Here is a 16,354-nt window from a genome sequence, read left to right as displayed (position 1 = left end):
CTCGATCCCCGATGGAGTAGTTCCTCTCCGCCGGAGAGAAGGTCCTGGAAAAAAAACCACAAGTAACAGCATGCCCGGAAGAGTTTTTTTGTAGAAGGACAGCTCCAGCTCCCACTGAGGAGGCATCAACCTCCAATAGGAAGGGTTTAGATGGGTCAGGTCTGGAGAGCACGGGAGCCGAAGAAAAGGCAGACTTGAGTCGTTTAAAGGCGTCTTCCGCTTGAGGAGGCCAGGACTTGGGATCGGCATTTTTTTTTGTTAAAGCCACAATAGGAGCCACAATGGTAGAAAAATGTGGAATAAATTGCCTGTAATAATTGGCGAACCCCAAAAAACGTTGGATGGCACGGAGTCCGGAGGGGCGTGGCCAATCTAAGACGGCAGAGAGTTTATCTGGGTCCATTTGTAGTCCCTGGCCAGAGACCAAGTATCCTAGAAAAGGAAGAGATTGGCATTCAAACAGACATTTCTCTATTTTGGCATAGAGTTGATTATCACGAAGTCTCTGAAGAACCATACGGACATGCTGGCGGTGTTCTTCTAGATTGGCAGAAAAAATCAGGATATCGTCCAGATATACAACAACACAGGAGTATAGTAGATCACGAAAAATTTCATTAACAAAGTCTTGGAAGACGGCAGGGGCGTTGCATAGACCAAAGGGCATGACCAGATACTCAAAGTGTCCATCTCTGGTGTTAAATGCCGTTTTCCATTCATCCCCCTCTCTGATGCGGATGAGATTATAAGCACCTCTTAAGTCCAGTTTGGTAAAAATATGGGCACCTTGGAGACGATCAAAGAGTTCAGAGATGAGGGGTAGGGGGTAGCGGTTCTTAACCGTGATTTTATTAAGACCGCGGTAGTCAATGCAAGGACGTAGAGAGCCATCTTTTTTGGACACAAAGAAAAATCCGGCTCCGGCAGGAGAGGAGGATTTACGGATAAAGCCCTTTTTTAAATTTTCTTGGACGTATTCAGACATGGCAAGAGTCTCTGGGACGGACAGAGGATAGATTCTGCCCCGGGGTGGAGTAGTGCCCGGGAGGAGGTCAATGGGACAATCATAAGGCCTGTGAGGAGGTAGAGTCTCAGCTTGTTTTTTGCAAAAAACGTCCGCAAAGTCCATATAGGCCTTAGGGAGACCGGTTACATGAGGAAGCACAGGGACACGGCAAGGTTTACTGGGAACCGGTTTTAAGCAGTCCTTGGAACAAGAGGGCCCCCAACTCTTGATCTCCCCAGTGGACCAATCCAGGATTGGGGAATGGAGTTGAAGCCAGGGAAGTCCAAGAAGGATTTCAGAAGTGCAATTGGGGAGGACCAACAGTTCAATCCTCTCGTGATGAGATCCGATGCACATTAGAAGGGGCTCCGTGCGGAAACGTATAGTACAGTCCAATCTTTCATTGTTTACACAATTGATGTAGAGGGGTCTGGCGAGACTGGTCACCGGGATGTTGAACTTGTTGACGAGAGAGGCTAAGATGAAATTTCCTGCAGATCCAGAGTCCAAGAAGGCCACAGCAGAGAAGGAGAAGGCAGAGGCAGACATCCGCACAGGCACAGTAAGACGTGGAGAAGCAGAGTAGACATCAAGGACTGTCTCACCTTTGTGCGGAGTCAGCGGACGTCTTTCCAGGCGGGGAGGACGGATAGGACAATCCTTCAGGAAGTGTTCGGTACTAGCACAGTACAGGCAGAGATTCTCCATGCGGCGTCGTGTCCTCTCTTGGGGTGTCAGGCGAGACCGGTCGACCTGCATAGCCTCCACGGCGGGAGGCACAGGAACAGATTGCAGGGGACCAGAGGAGAGAGGAGCCGGGGAGAAGAAACGCCTCGTGCGAACAGAGTCCATATCCTGGCGGAGCTCCTGACGCCGTTCGGAAAAACGCATGTCAATGCGAGTGGCAAGATGGATGAGTTCATGTAGGTTAGCAGGGATTTCTCGTGCGGCCAGAACATCTTTAATGTTGCTGGATAGGCCTTTTTTAAAGGTCGCGCAGAGTGCCTCATTATTCCAGGATAATTCTGAAGCAAGGGTACGGAACTGTACGGCATACTCGCCAACGGAAGAATTACCCTGGACCAGGTTCAACAGGGCAGTCTCAGCAGAAGAGGCTCGGGCAGGTTCCTCAAAGACACTTCGAATTTCCGAGAAGAAGGAGTGTACAGAGGCAGTGACGGGGTCATTGCGGTCCCAGAGCGGTGTGGCCCAAGCCAGGGCTTTTCCAGACAGCAGGCTGACTACGAAAGCCACCTTAGACCTTTCAGTGGGGAACTGGTCCGACATCATCTCCAAGTGTAATGAACATTGGGAAAGAAAGCCACGGCAAAACTTAGAGTCCCCATCAAATTTATCCGGCAAGGATAGTCGTATTCCAGAAGCGGCCACTCGCTGCGGAGGAGGTACAGGAGCTGGCGGAGGAGATGATTGCTGGAGCTGTGGTAGTAACTGTTGTAGCATAACAGTCAGTTGAGACAGCTGTTGGCCTTGTTGCGCAATCTGTTGTGACTGCTGGGCGACCACCGTGGTGAGGTCAGCGACAACTGGCAGAGGAACTTCAGCGGGATCCATGGCCGGATCTACTGTCACGATGCCGGCTGGCAGGTAGTGGATCCTCTGTGCCAGAGAGGGATTGGCGTGGACCGTGCTAGAGGATCGGTTCTAAGTCACTACTGGTTTTCACCAGAGCCCGCCGCAAAGCGGGATGGTCTTGCTGCGGCGGTAGTGACCAGGTCGTATCCCCTAGCAACGGCTCAACCTCTCTGGCTGCTGAAGATAGGCGCGGTACAAGGGAGTAGACAGAAGCAAGGTCGGACGTAGCAGAAGGTCGGGGCAGGCAGCAAGGATCGTAGTCAGGGGCAACGGCAGAAGGTCTGGAATCACAGGCAAGGAACACACAAGGAACGCTTTCACTGGCACTAGGGCAACAAGATCCGGCGAGGGAGTGAAGGGGAAGTGAGGTGATATAGGGAAGTGCACAGGTGTAAACACTAATTGGAACCACTGCACCAATCAGCGGTGCAGTGGCCCTTTAAATCGCAAAGACCCGGCGCGCGCGCGCCCTAGGGAGCGGGGCCGCGCGCGCCGGGACAGAACTGACGGGGAGCGAGTAAGGTACGGGAGCCGGGGTGCGCATCGCGAGCGGGCGCTACCCGCATCGCGAATCGCATCCCGGCCGGAGGTGGTAACGCAGCGCCCCGGGTCCGTGGAACCGACCGGGGCGCTGCAGTGAGGGAAGTGTAGCGAGCGCTCCGGGGAGGAGCGGGGACCCGGAGCGCTCGGCGTAACAGTTGGTAGTTAGGGATGAGCTAATCAAATCTGATGAATCCGAATGCGTTACGAATTTAAGGAAAAATTTGCTTTGCAAAGAATCTGAATATCAAAGCGATTCGATCACACAAATCGCTTCATTAAACTCCATTTAGTGCAGTCCAGGCTCCAGGACATCTAAAATGGTGGATCCACACGTGAGGACATGGGGCAAGGAACTCTGGGAAGGCGGAAAGGCAGGTAGGCAGGATGACCCTGAATCACATGCAGCATGCACCCTATCAGCAGCCAGTCACCCCTGTGATGTCATAGCCCTATATAGATGCCACAGCCATCATGCGGCCAGTCACTTCAGTGTTTAATTTCAGAGAGAACATTTCATTGCAACGAGAGATAGAGCGTTGCACAGAAAAACAGCTTTACAGCAGTGATTCACCATAAGCCCAAATCACTGCATAAAAGCATTGACAGAGAGAGAGAGAGAAAGTACACTTTTGGGTGTAATACACAGCGACTCCACTGCTGCAGTGGGGTGTACAGCAACTCTAATGCTTAAAGGGGCCAGTTAGGCAGAGCACTAAAAGCCATTGTCACCTGCTATTAGTGACTAATAATACTGTACTGGGCTCTACTACACAGTGAATCTGTACTGCTGCAGTTGGGTGTACAACAACTGTAAAGCTAACAGGGGCCAGTTAGGGTGAGCACGAAAAGACATAGTCACCTGATTATAGTGCCTAGTACAGGTTGCGTAGCGGAGCTTATTGTACTCTCATAAGTGTAACCTGTGCATACCGGTGTACATTTTTTTTTCTCCTGTTAAAGTAATTTGGTCCTAGTTACTATGAAAGCCCAGCCAAAGCTACACACTTATTTCTGTAGTCTAATACAGTTTTAAGGGTAGTGGAGCGAATTGTCTTCCTCTCATAAGTGTAATATTTATGCACTCAGCATGTGTATAAATATGTCAGGCAGAGAAGTGCCAGGATGTGCACAGAGGAGTGGCAGAGGCCTAAATTCATCAGGCAGAGGTCGCAGCAGACTAGGGGCAAGGGGCAGCAGGAGTTGCAGTGAGAGGCCTGAGCTCCCGGTATCAGCTAGCGGTTGTGTATGGACCAGCAACCCATCTGCCGTCATCGACTGGTCAACTCGGTCATCCACTTCATCACCAGTGACATCTGACACTCCAGTCAACAGTCGGTGGGTTCCTCAGACACAACCTTCAGTTGGCATGGCCCGGGGGCAGTCCCTGTCCTCCCATTGCCCTGTCCTATGCTGTTCCCTCCCCCACAGAAGTATTTTATGCTGTGGGTTCAGCTCCACTATTTAGTGAGGACAATCTACTAGAGGACAGTCAGCAGCTACTGCCCAGCCAAGAAGTGGAGACATCCACCACTTCCTTCGCTAGGAGGGCAAGTAGTGATGAGGAGAGTGGCATGGAAGGTGGTGTTGCCAGCATTCAGGCTCCTGAAGCAGACACTGTTGAGGAGCTAGAGGAGGACATCAGTGATGTGCAGACACAACTCGATGATGATGAAGCCAATCGTACTTGGGAGCCGGGTGCAGAAGGGGCTTCACCATCATCAGGAGAAGAGGGTTGAAGGTTGCCCGTGAGGCAGCAGCTGAGCCAGCAAGGTGGCAGCATGTTTGGCAGTCAGCATGGTGGAAGAAGTGGAAAGTCTGGAGCCAAACGTGCCTGGGGTAGACCACCTGCTTTGCGGCAGCGTACCTTCCCTGGAGGTAGTGGAACTGGGCTTCCTGGAGTTGGCAGCAGAAGCAGTCAATCAGTGCGGACTGTTGGGGGGAAAATCAGCTACTCGGCGGTGTGGCAGTTTTTCATCAAGCATCAGGAGGATGTTAACCTGGCTACCTGCAAGATGTGTTGGCGGAAGGTGAAGCGTGGCCAATGTTGGCACCACGGCCCTTCATCAGCATATGCAGCATCACCATAAAGCGGGCTGGGAGAACCATGGCTCCGAAGCAGTGGTCCAGCCTGCTGCATCACTAAGTGGCATGCTGCTCCCTGTTTTAGCCAGCCAAGGCTCCACCACCTCAGCCGAATGGAGTTGTCTGTCATATTCATCTTCTGTCGCTCCAGATGCTCCTGCTCCTCCTACTTCAAGTCAGTCATTCCACCAGAAATCCATTAGTGAAGCCATGTCCAAGAGACAACAGTATGCGCCCACTCATCCAACTGCGCAGAAGCTGAATGTGCCCCTGTCCAAGTTGCTGGTGCTGCAGTCTCTCCCTTTTCAAGTGGTGGACTCTGCAACTTTTAGAGAACTGATGGCTTATGCTGAGCCGAGGTGGAGAGTCGCAAGCCGTCATTTCTTTGTCAAAAAGGCAGTACCAGCCCTGCATGATTTTGTGGAACAGAAGGTGGGCCAGTCCTTGAGCCTGTCAGTGTGTACCAAAGTGCACGTCAGTGCCCATTTGTGTAGCTGTAACTACGGTCAGGGACAATACATGTTTTTTATGGAACACTGGGTAAATGTATTTCCTGCACACCCACAACAGCAACTTGGACTTCCTCGCTCTCAGGCCATTGGTCCTGTGACAGTGTGCAACTCCGCCTCCTCATCCTCCACCATGTCCTCAGCCTTCACTGCACAGAGAAGTCTCAGTGCCCCTCCAGCATACAATGTGTGCAGTAGTAGATTGACCAAGGAGCCACACCAACACTTCACAAATATGGATAGTTCAAAACATATTTAAGGTGCTGCTCCCCAGTGACAGAAAATCCTCTGCATCCAACCACAAGTAGTTATTGAGGATATGCATTAGCTAAAACTTTTCTTAGGATAAAATATATGGACCCCAATTATTATTTTTTTTTTAATATCTAAGAAAAGGAAAGGTATGCAAAAAACATGTGTCACCTACACCACCAAGTATTAATGTGATGCAAAGACCTCAAAAGGTGGAAGGGAACAACGTATGGTCCATTGTAACCGGGGGTAAAAACTTCCCCGTAAGGCCCTTCTCACGCAATATTAATTCCCTTCTTGGCAAGTGTTACTCATCCTAAAAATGGCGGCCCCACACAGGAACCTCTATCTATTTCCACCTAAAAACACTGCCATTTCCCAGGGTATTTAGTTGGAAATAGGGAGAGGTTTATGTGTGGGGCCGCACTTGCCAAGAAGGGAATTAATAGGGCGAGAGTAGGGCCTTAGAGGGGAAGTTTTTACAACCACCTGCTACAATGGACAATATTTTGTTCCCTTCCACCTTTTGGAGGCAAGTGTTACTTGTCCTAAAAAGGGCAAACCCTCACAGGAACCTCTCTCTATTTCCAACTAAAAACCCTGGGAAATAGCAGTGTTTTTAGGGGGAAATAGGGAGAGTTTTCTGTGTGGGGCCGCCCTTTTTAGGGGGAGCAACACTTGCTAAGAAGGGAATTAATAGTGCGAGAGTAGGGCCTTACAAGGGAAGTTTTTACCCCCACCGGTTACAATGGACCATACGTTGTTCCCTTCCACCTTTTAGAGGTCTTTGCATCACATCAATACTTGGTGGTGTAGGTGGCACATGGTATTTTTTGCACACCTTTCCTCTTGTTAAATAAAGAAATGTGTGGGTACATATATTTTTTCCTAAGCATATAATTAAAAGTTGAATTTTACGTAATGCATATCCTCAATACTTACTTGTGCACACTAACACTTTTACAAAATAGACCGTTTTCTTCTGCCTACCTGCCTCAGCTACTATTCTGATCCTGCCACCCACCTGATGCCACACATCTGATGCCAAGTTCTCCTTCTTTCACCAGGTACTAGTAGAGACACCCACCGCTCCACTCTGTCACTGGGTCACTTTCGGGACTCCTGATGCTGCTGATGCCACCTCCAGGCTGTCTCATTCTGCCACCATATGTTCTCCTCAAGCTGATGCCAGCTCCAGGCTGTCTCATTTTGTCACTATATGCTCACCTCATGCTGATGTCAGCTCCAGGCTGTCTCATTCTTCCCCCATATGCTCTCATGCTGATGCCAGTTCCAGGCTGTCTCATTCTGCCACCATATGTTCTCCTCATGCTGATGCCAGCTTCAGGCTGTCTCATTCTGCCACCATATGGTCTCCTCTTGCTGGTGCCAACTCCAGGCTTTGTAATTCAGCCACTATATGGTCTCATGCTGCCGCCAACTCCAGGCTGTGTCATTCATCCACTATATAGTCTCTTCTTGCTTCCTCCACCTCCAGGCTGTGTCATTCAGCCACAATATGGTCTCCTCATGCTTACGGCACCGCTAGGCTGTGTCATTCAGCCTCTATATAGTCTCCTCATGCTGCCTTCACCTCCATGCTGTGTCATTAAGCCACTATATGGTCTCCTCATGCTGCCCCCACCTCCATTCTGTGTCATTCAGCCACTATATGCTCTCCTCTTGCTGCCACCAACTCCAGGCTATGTCATTCAGCCACTATATGGTCTCCTCATGCTTCCGCCACCTCCAGGCTGTGTCATTCAGCCACTATATGGTCTCCTCTTGCTGCCCCCAACTCCAGGATGTTCCATTCTGCCAGATTAGGGTCTCCTGATGCTGCTGCCACCTCCAGGCTGTGTCACTTTAACGCCATGTGGTCTTCTCGTGCTGGCACATTAAATAAAACTTTTAGGTTCATCTATTTGAAATCTTCAATTTAAATGCTAAAAAATATCTTTAATATTTTCAATTGTGAGGCCCTATGGTCTCGTCAGACTGTTGCCAACTCCAAGCTGTGTCATTCAGCAACTATTTGGCCTCCTCTTGCTGTAGCCAACTCTAGGCTGTGTCATTCTGCCAGATTATGATCTCCTCATGTTTCTGCCACCTCCAGGCTGTGTCACTGTGTCACCATGTGGTCTCCTCATGCTGCTGGCACATTAAATAAAACTTTTTAGGTTCATCTATTTTAAATCTTCAATTTAAATGTTAAAAAATATCTTTAATCTTTTCAATTTTGAGGCCCAATGGTCTCATCAGCCACTATATGGTCCCCTCATGCTGCCACCACCTCCATGCTGTGTCATTCAGGCACTATATGGTCTCCTAATGCTTATGCCACGTCCTGGCTGTGTCATTCAGCCACTATATGGTCTCCTCATGCTGCAGCCACCTCCAGGCTGTGTCATTCTGCCAATATATGGTCTCCACATACTGATGCCACCTTCAGTCTCTGTCATTGTGCCACTCTGCGACAGTGATTCTAATAGCGATGCTTGTAATCTGCATATCATACTGAATAACAGTATTATTTACCTAATACAGCACACTCCCTATGAGTGTTACAACAAGAAAAAATGTTCTACACCCCTATTGAGGCTCTCTGTAGCCCAGAAATAGCCATTTTATTAGCGAACCAAATTTTTTCGGAAAGTTCGGCGACTCGGCCAAATCAAATTTTTCTAAAATTCGCTCATCTCTATTGGTAGTTATAAGATGTAATCATTACATTACCTATACAGTAGGTTCCACTCAAAAGTAGTAAAGTTAGGCTAGGTTCACATTACAGAATTTCCAAACAGAATTCCATTTTGAAATTACTAGAATTTCCTTGAAGCAGAATCCTATTGATGTCACTGGGATTGTGATGCACAGTACACACTACATGGTTTCAGCAGAGGAGCTTTTGCCATTGAAATTCTGCTACCAGAATAATGATCTTGCTTATTCTATCTGCAGAATCTGCACAGAATGCATTGCCATGTATTCTGGAATTATCCGTGCATTCCTTGCACCGACTGATTCAGTTGGCAATGGCCACCCTGGGATATTCTGTAGAATGCACCTTGCCTTAGGAGTTATGCATTTTTACCTTCACAGTCTAGAAAAAGGAACTGTCTGATATTGAGTCCTATATCATATTCATAGCTCAAGTGTCAGTGAGACTGGGCTGAGCCGCAGCATGCACACCTCCTCCTTCCCCCACCCCTCCCTGTCTTGACTAATTGATGTACAGGACTGAAAAGTTTTGGTAAATGGCAGGGATACTCACAGCAAATTAGAACTGATACCAAATTGAATCCACAATTCACTACAGAGCAAGTCCTAGTTCACTTAAATCTCTAAACTTTATTAAATCATATTTAAAAAGTGATATTCCCAGCCAACACATATAGACAACAAAAAACTCAATACAGATAAACTACTGTAAGACACCGGACACTTGTGATATCCCTGGGGAAAGACATAATCATTTAGTCACAGTCACAGTTGGTTAATAGGGACAAGATGACAAGATAAACTCAGATCAATAAACCTCTGTTGTTCTATCCCAAGGCACGACATTCAGTAAAATATAGAGATGCAAACCAGAACCTGTTCAGATTAAAAGTAGATTACTTACAAAAAGATGTATTCTATCTATCAGCATGCATTTCTCCTCTAGATGAAAAAAACTGATATGATACACAGGATAAAGACCCTAGTCTAACCCTAGCAATGTCTCTGCCTATAATATATGGTTTCCCTATGAATCCTTACTGGGACCCTCTCTCAAACACAAGGTTAGGGATATGCAATGCATATAAAAAAATTGGGTGCATCAAAATGTTAGATACATGTAACATATACAGTGACAAAAAATTGTTTTTTTATCCCCTGCTGATCCACGGACAAAAATTTAAATTAAAAATTAAAATTTTTTGGTTTATTTAAACAGTGAGAGACAACATACCGTATATACTCGAGTATAAGCCGACCCGAGTATAAGCCGAGGCCCCTAATTTCACCCCAAAATCCCAGGAAAAGTTATTGACTCGAGTATAAGCCTAGGGTGGGAAATACATCATCCCCCCCTGTCATCATCCAGACCTCCGTCATTAACATCCTCATCATTATCACCCTGTCATCATCCAGACCCTCATCATCATCACCTGTCATCATCCCCTTGTCATCATCCCCACCCCCCTTCATCATCCCCTTGTCATCATCCCACACCCCCCCTTCATCATGCCCTTGTCATCATCCCCTTGTCATCATCCCCACCCCCCTTCATCATCCCCTTGTCATCATCCCACACCCCCCCCTTCATCATCCTCTTGTCATCATCCTCTTGTGAACTATCCGCCCTCAGTGGTCTTCAACCTGCGGACCTCCAGAGGTTTCAAAACTACAACTCCCAGCAAGCCCGGGCAGCCATCGGCTGTCCGGGCTTGCTGGGAGTTGTAGTTTTGAAACCAAGAAAGGAGGTCCGCAGGTTGAAGACCACTGCGGCCTTTGAGATCATCCAGCCCCCTCTCACCCCCTTTAGTTCTGTACAGTACTCGCCTCAGCTCGGCGCTGGTCCGGTGCTGCAGGACTGTCCGGTGGGGAGGTCGTCCGGTGGGATAGTGGTTCCGGGCTGCTATCTTCACCGGGAGCGCCTCTTCTCCGCGCTTCGGGCCAAGAATAGAGGCGTTGCCTTGACGATGACCTCTGCGTCGTCGTCAAGGCAACGTGACTATTCTGGGACTGGGCCCGAAGCGCTTAGAAGAGGCCTCCCAGGTGAAGATAGCAGCCCGGAACCACTATCCCACCGGATGACCTCCTCACCGGACAGTCCTGCAGCACCGGACCAGCGCCGAGCGGAGGCGAGTACTGTACAGAACTAAAGGGGGTGAGAGGGGGCTGGATGATGTCGAAGGCCGCAGTGGTCTTCAACCTGCGGACCTCCAGAGGTTTCAAAACTACAACTCCCAGCAAGCCCTTGCTGGGAGTTGTAGTTTTGAAACCTCTGGAGGTCCGCAGGTTGAAGACCACTGCGGGTGGAGAGTTCACTCGAGTATAAGCTGAGGGGGGTGTTTTCAGCACGAAAAATCGTGCTGAAAAACTCAGCTTATACTCGAGTATATACGGTAACAACCAAGAAATCCTGAAAAATAAGATATAAATTGATTTTCATTTAATAAAATATGAATATAATCTCCTATCAATCACAAGCTTGTCTTTTATACAGGTAACAAGCTGAGATCAGTAGCACTCTCTAAAAGGAAGTGCTTGTCATCTCAGCTTGTTATCTGTATAAAAAGACACCTGTCCACAGAAGCATTAAATCATACAGATTCCAAACTCTCCACCATTGCCAAGACCAAAGAGCTGTCACAAAGACTGGGATTGCTGAATATTGTGTTGTCTTCCTGACGCTTGAGTTCGGCACATCGCGGATCGGGTTGACAGGTTACTGGGTGGTGCTGGAGAAGATCCAGCAGTCATGGTACACATTGGCACCAATGACAAAGTAAGAGGTAGGTGGAGTGTCCTTAAAAATGATTTCATGAGCCACACCAGTAAACAAGTGGCTCAGAATCTGGCGTAGGAAGGAGGGGTTTGGATTCATGGAGAACTGGGCTGACTTTGCTGTCGGATACCGGCTTTACCGTAGGGACGGGCTACACCTCAATGGGGAGGGTGCAGCTGTGCTTGGGGAGAAGATGGCTAGAAGGGTGGAGGAATGTTTAAACTAGGCACTGGGGCGAGGGAACCTACAATGTAGAGGGGAAAGATAGTGTACTTGTCACGATGCCGGCTGGCAGGTAGTGGATCCTCTGTGCCAGAGAGGGATTGGCGTGGACCGTGCTAGTGGACCGGTTCTAAGCCACTACTGGTTTTCACCAGAGCCCGCCGCAAAGCGGGATGGTCTTGCTGCGGCGGTAGTGACCAGGTCGTATCCACTAGCAACGGCTCACCTCTCTGGCTGCTGAAGATAGGCGCGGTACAAGGGAGTAGGCAAAAGCAAGGTCGGACGTAGCAGAAGGTCGGGGCAGGCAGCTAGGATCGTAGTCAGGGGCAACGGCAGAAGGTCTGGAAACACAGGCAAGGAACACACAAGGAACGCTTTCACTGGCACTAAGGCAACAAGATCCGGCAAGGGAGTGCAGGGGAAGTGAGGTGATATAGGGAAGTGCACAGGTGAACACACTAATTGGAACCACTGCGCCAATCAGCGGCGCAGTGGCCCTTTAAATCGCAGAGACCCGGCGCGCGCGCGCCCTAGGGAGCGGGGCCGCGCGCGCCGGGACAGAACAGACGGAGAGCGAGTCAGGTAGGGGAGCCGGGGTGCGCATCGCGAGCGGGCGCTACCCGCATCGCGAATCGCATCCCGGCTGGCAGCGGAATCGCAGCGCCCCGGGTCAGAGGACGTGACCGGAGCGCTGCCGCGGGGAGAGTGAAGCGAGCGCTCCGGGGAGGAGCGGGGACCCGGAGCGCTCGGCGTAACAGTACCCCCCCCCTTGGGTCTCCCCCTCTTCTTAGAGCCTGAGAACCTGAGGAGCAGACTTTTGTCTAGGATGTTGTCCTCAGGTTCCCAGGATCTCTCTTCAGGACCACAACCCTCCCAGTCCACTAAAAAAAAATTTTTCCCTCTGACCTTTTTGGCAGCTAAAATTTCTTTGACCGAGAAGATGTCCGAGGAGCCGGAAACAGGAGTGGGAGGAACAGATTTGGGAGAAAAACGGTTGAGGATGAGTGGTTTGAGAAGAGAGACGTGAAAGGCATTAGGGATACGAAGAGAGGGAGGAAGAAGAAGTTTATAAGAGACAGGATTAATTTGACACAAAATTTTGAAAGGACCAAGATAGCGTGGTCCCAACTTGTAGCTAGGGACACGGAAGCGGACATATTTAGCGGAGAGCCATACCTTGTCTCCAGGGGAAAAAACGGGGGGAGCTCTTCTTTTCTTATCCGCGAACTTCTTCATGCGTGATGAAGCCTGTAAGAGAGAATTTTGGGTCTCTCTCCATATGATGGAAAGGTCACGAGAAATTTCATCCACAGCGGGCAGACCAGAGGGCAAGGGAGTAGGGAGGGGGGGAAGAGGGTGACGGCCGTACACCACGAAAAATGGGGATTTGGAGGAAGACTCAGAGACCCTGAAGTTATACGAAAATTCGGCCCATGGGAGGAGATCTGCCCAGTCATCCTGGCGGGAGGAAACAAAATGTCGCAAATAATCACCCAAGATCTGGTTAATCCTTTCTACTTGTCCATTGGACTGGGGATGATATGCAGAAGAAAAATTTAATTTAATCTTGAGTTGTTTACAGAGAGCCCTCCAGAATTTAGACACGAATTGGACGCCTCTATCCGAGACAATCTGCGTAGGCAACCCGTGAAGACGAAAAATGTGTACAAAAAATTGTTTAGCCAACTGAGGCGCAGAAGGAAGACCAGGAAGAGGGATGAAATGTGCCATTTTGGAGAATCGATCAACGACCACCCAAATAACAGTGTTGCCACGGGAAGGGGGTAAATCAGTAATAAAATCCATACCAATCAGAGACCAAGGCTGTTCGGGGACAGGCAGAGGATGAAGAAAACCAGCGGGCTTCTGGCGAGGAGTCTTATCCCGGGCACAGATAGTGCAGGCTTGCACAAAGTCCACAACATCCGTCTCCAGAGTCGGCCACCAATAGAAGCGGGAGATGAGTTGCACAGATTTCTTGATACCCGCATGACCTGCGAGATGGGAGGAGTGACCCCATTTGAGGATTCCGAGGCGTTGGCGAGGAGAAACAAAGGTCTTTCCTGGAGGAGTCTGCCTGATGGAGGCAGGAGAAGTGGAGATCAGGCAGTCAGGTGGAATGATGTGTTGCGGAGAGAGTTCAACTTCTGAGGCATCCGAGGAACGAGAGAGAGCATCGGCCCTAATGTTCTTATCGGCAGGACGAAAGTTAATCTCCAAATTAAATCGGGCAAAGAACAGTGACCACCGGGCCTGGCGAGGATTCAGCCGTTGGGCAGACTGGAGGTAGGAGAGGTTCTTGTGGTCGGTGTAGATAATAACAGGAGAACTTGATCCCTCCAGCAGATGCCTCCATTCCTCAAGTGCTAATTTAATGGCTAGAAGCTCTCGATCCCCGATGGAGTAGTTCCTCTCCGCTGGAGAGAAGGTCCTAGAGAAAAAACCACAAGTGACAGCATGCCCGGAAGAATTTTTTTGTAGAAGAACAGCTCCAGCTCCCACTGAGGAGGCATCAACCTCCAATAGGAAGGGTTTGGAAGGGTCAGGTCTGGAGAGGACGGGAGCCGAAGAAAAGGCAGACTTGAGTCGTTTAAAGGCGTCTTCTGCTTGAGGAGGCCAGGACTTGGGATCAGCATTTTTTTTGGTTAAAGCCACGATAGGAGCCACAATGGTAGAAAAATGTGGAATAAATTGCCTGTAATAATTGGCGAACCCCAAAAAGCGTTGGATAGCACGGAGTCCGGAGGGGCGTGGCCAATCTAAGACGGCAGAGAGTTTGTCTGGATCCATCTGTAGTCCCTGGCCAGAGACCAAATATCCTAGAAAAGGAAGAGATTGGCATTCAAACAGACATTTCTCAATTTTGGCATAGAGTTGGTTGTCACGAAGTCTCTGAAGAACCATACGGACATGCTGGCGGTGTTCTTCTAGATTGGCAGAAAAAATTAGGATATCGTCCAGATATACAACAACACAGGAGTATAACAGATCACGAAAAATTTCATTGACAAAGTCTTGGAAGACGGCAGGGGCGTTGCACAGTCCAAAGGGCATGACCAGATACTCAAAGTGTCCATCTCTGGTGTTAAATGCCGTTTTCCACTCGTCCCCCTCTCTGATGCGGATGAGGTTATAGGCGCCTCTTAAGTCCAATTTAGTGAAGATGTGGGCACCTTGGAGGCGATCAAAGAGTTCAGAGATGAGGGGTAAGGGGTAGCGGTTCTTAACCGTGATTTTATTAAGACCGCGGTAGTCAATGCAAGGACGTAGGGAGCCATCTTTTTTGGACACAAAGAAAAATCCGGCTCCGGCAGGAGAGGAGGATTTACGGATAAAGCCCTTTTTTAGATTCTCCTGGACGTATTCGGACATGGCAAGAGTCTCTGGGGCAGAGAGAGGATAAATTCTGCCCCGGGGTGGAGTAGTGCCCGGGAGGAGGTCGATAGGGCAATCATAAGGCCTGTGAGGAGGTAGAGTCTCAGCTTGTTTTTTGCAGAAAACATCCGCGAAGTCCATATAGGCCTTAGGGAGACCGGTTACTGGAGGAACCACAGAGTTACGGCAAGGGTTACTGGGAACCGGTTTTAGACAGTTCTTGGAACAAGAGGACCCCCAACTCTTGATCTCCCCAGTGGACCAATCCAGGGTAGGGGAATGAAGTTGAAGCCAGGGAAGTCCAAGGAGAATTTCCGAGGTGCAATTGGGGAGGACCAAAAGTTCAATCCTCTCATGATGAGATCCGATGCTCATAAGAAGGGGCTCCGTGCGGAAACGTATGGTACAGTCCAATCTTTCATTATTTACACAATTGATGTAGAGGGGTCTGGCGAGACTGGTCACCGGGATGTTGAACCTGTTGACGAGAGAGGCCAAAATAAAATTTCCTGCAGATCCAGAGTCCAAGAAGGCCACTGTAGAGAAGGAGAAGGCAGAGGCAGACATCCGCACAGGCACAGTAAGACGTGGAGAAGCAGAGTAGACATCAAGGACTGTCTCACCTTTGTGCGGAGTCAGCGTACGTCTTTCCAGGCGGGGAGGACGGATAGGACAATCTCTCAGGAAGTGTTCGGTACTAGCACAGTACAGGCAGAGGTTCTCCATACGGCGTCGTGTCCTCTCTTGAGGTGTCAGGCGAGACCGGTCGACCTGCATAGCCTCCACGGCGGGAGGCACAGGAACAGATTGCAGGGGACCAGAGGAGAGAGGAGCCGAGGAGAAGAAACGCCTCGTGCGAACAGAGTCCATATCTTGGCGGAGTTCCTGACGCCTTTCGGAAAAACGCATGTCAATGCGAGTGGCTAGGTGAATAAGTTCATGTAGATTAGCAGGAATTTCTCGTGCGGCCAGAACATCTTTAATGTTGCTGGATAGGCCTTTTTTGAAGGTCGCGCAGAGGGCCTCATTATTCCAGGACAATTCTGAAGCAAGAGTACGGAATTGTACGGCATACTCGCCAACGGAAGAATTACCCTGGACCAGGTTCAACAGGGCAGTCTCAGCAGAAGAGGCTCGGGCAGGTTCCTCAAAGACACTTCGGATTTCCGAGAAGAAGGAGTGTACAGAGGCAGTGACGGGGTCATTGCGGTCCCAGAGCGGTGTGGCCCATGACAGGGCTTTTCCGGACAGAAGGCTGACTACGAAAGCCACCTT

The sequence above is a fragment of the Hyla sarda genome, chromosome 5 (assembly GCF_029499605.1).
Source record: "Hyla sarda isolate aHylSar1 chromosome 5, aHylSar1.hap1, whole genome shotgun sequence".
NCBI classification, from domain to species: Eukaryota; Metazoa; Chordata; class Amphibia; order Anura; family Hylidae; genus Hyla; species Hyla sarda.
Note: the sequence above shows the minus strand (reverse complement) of the source record.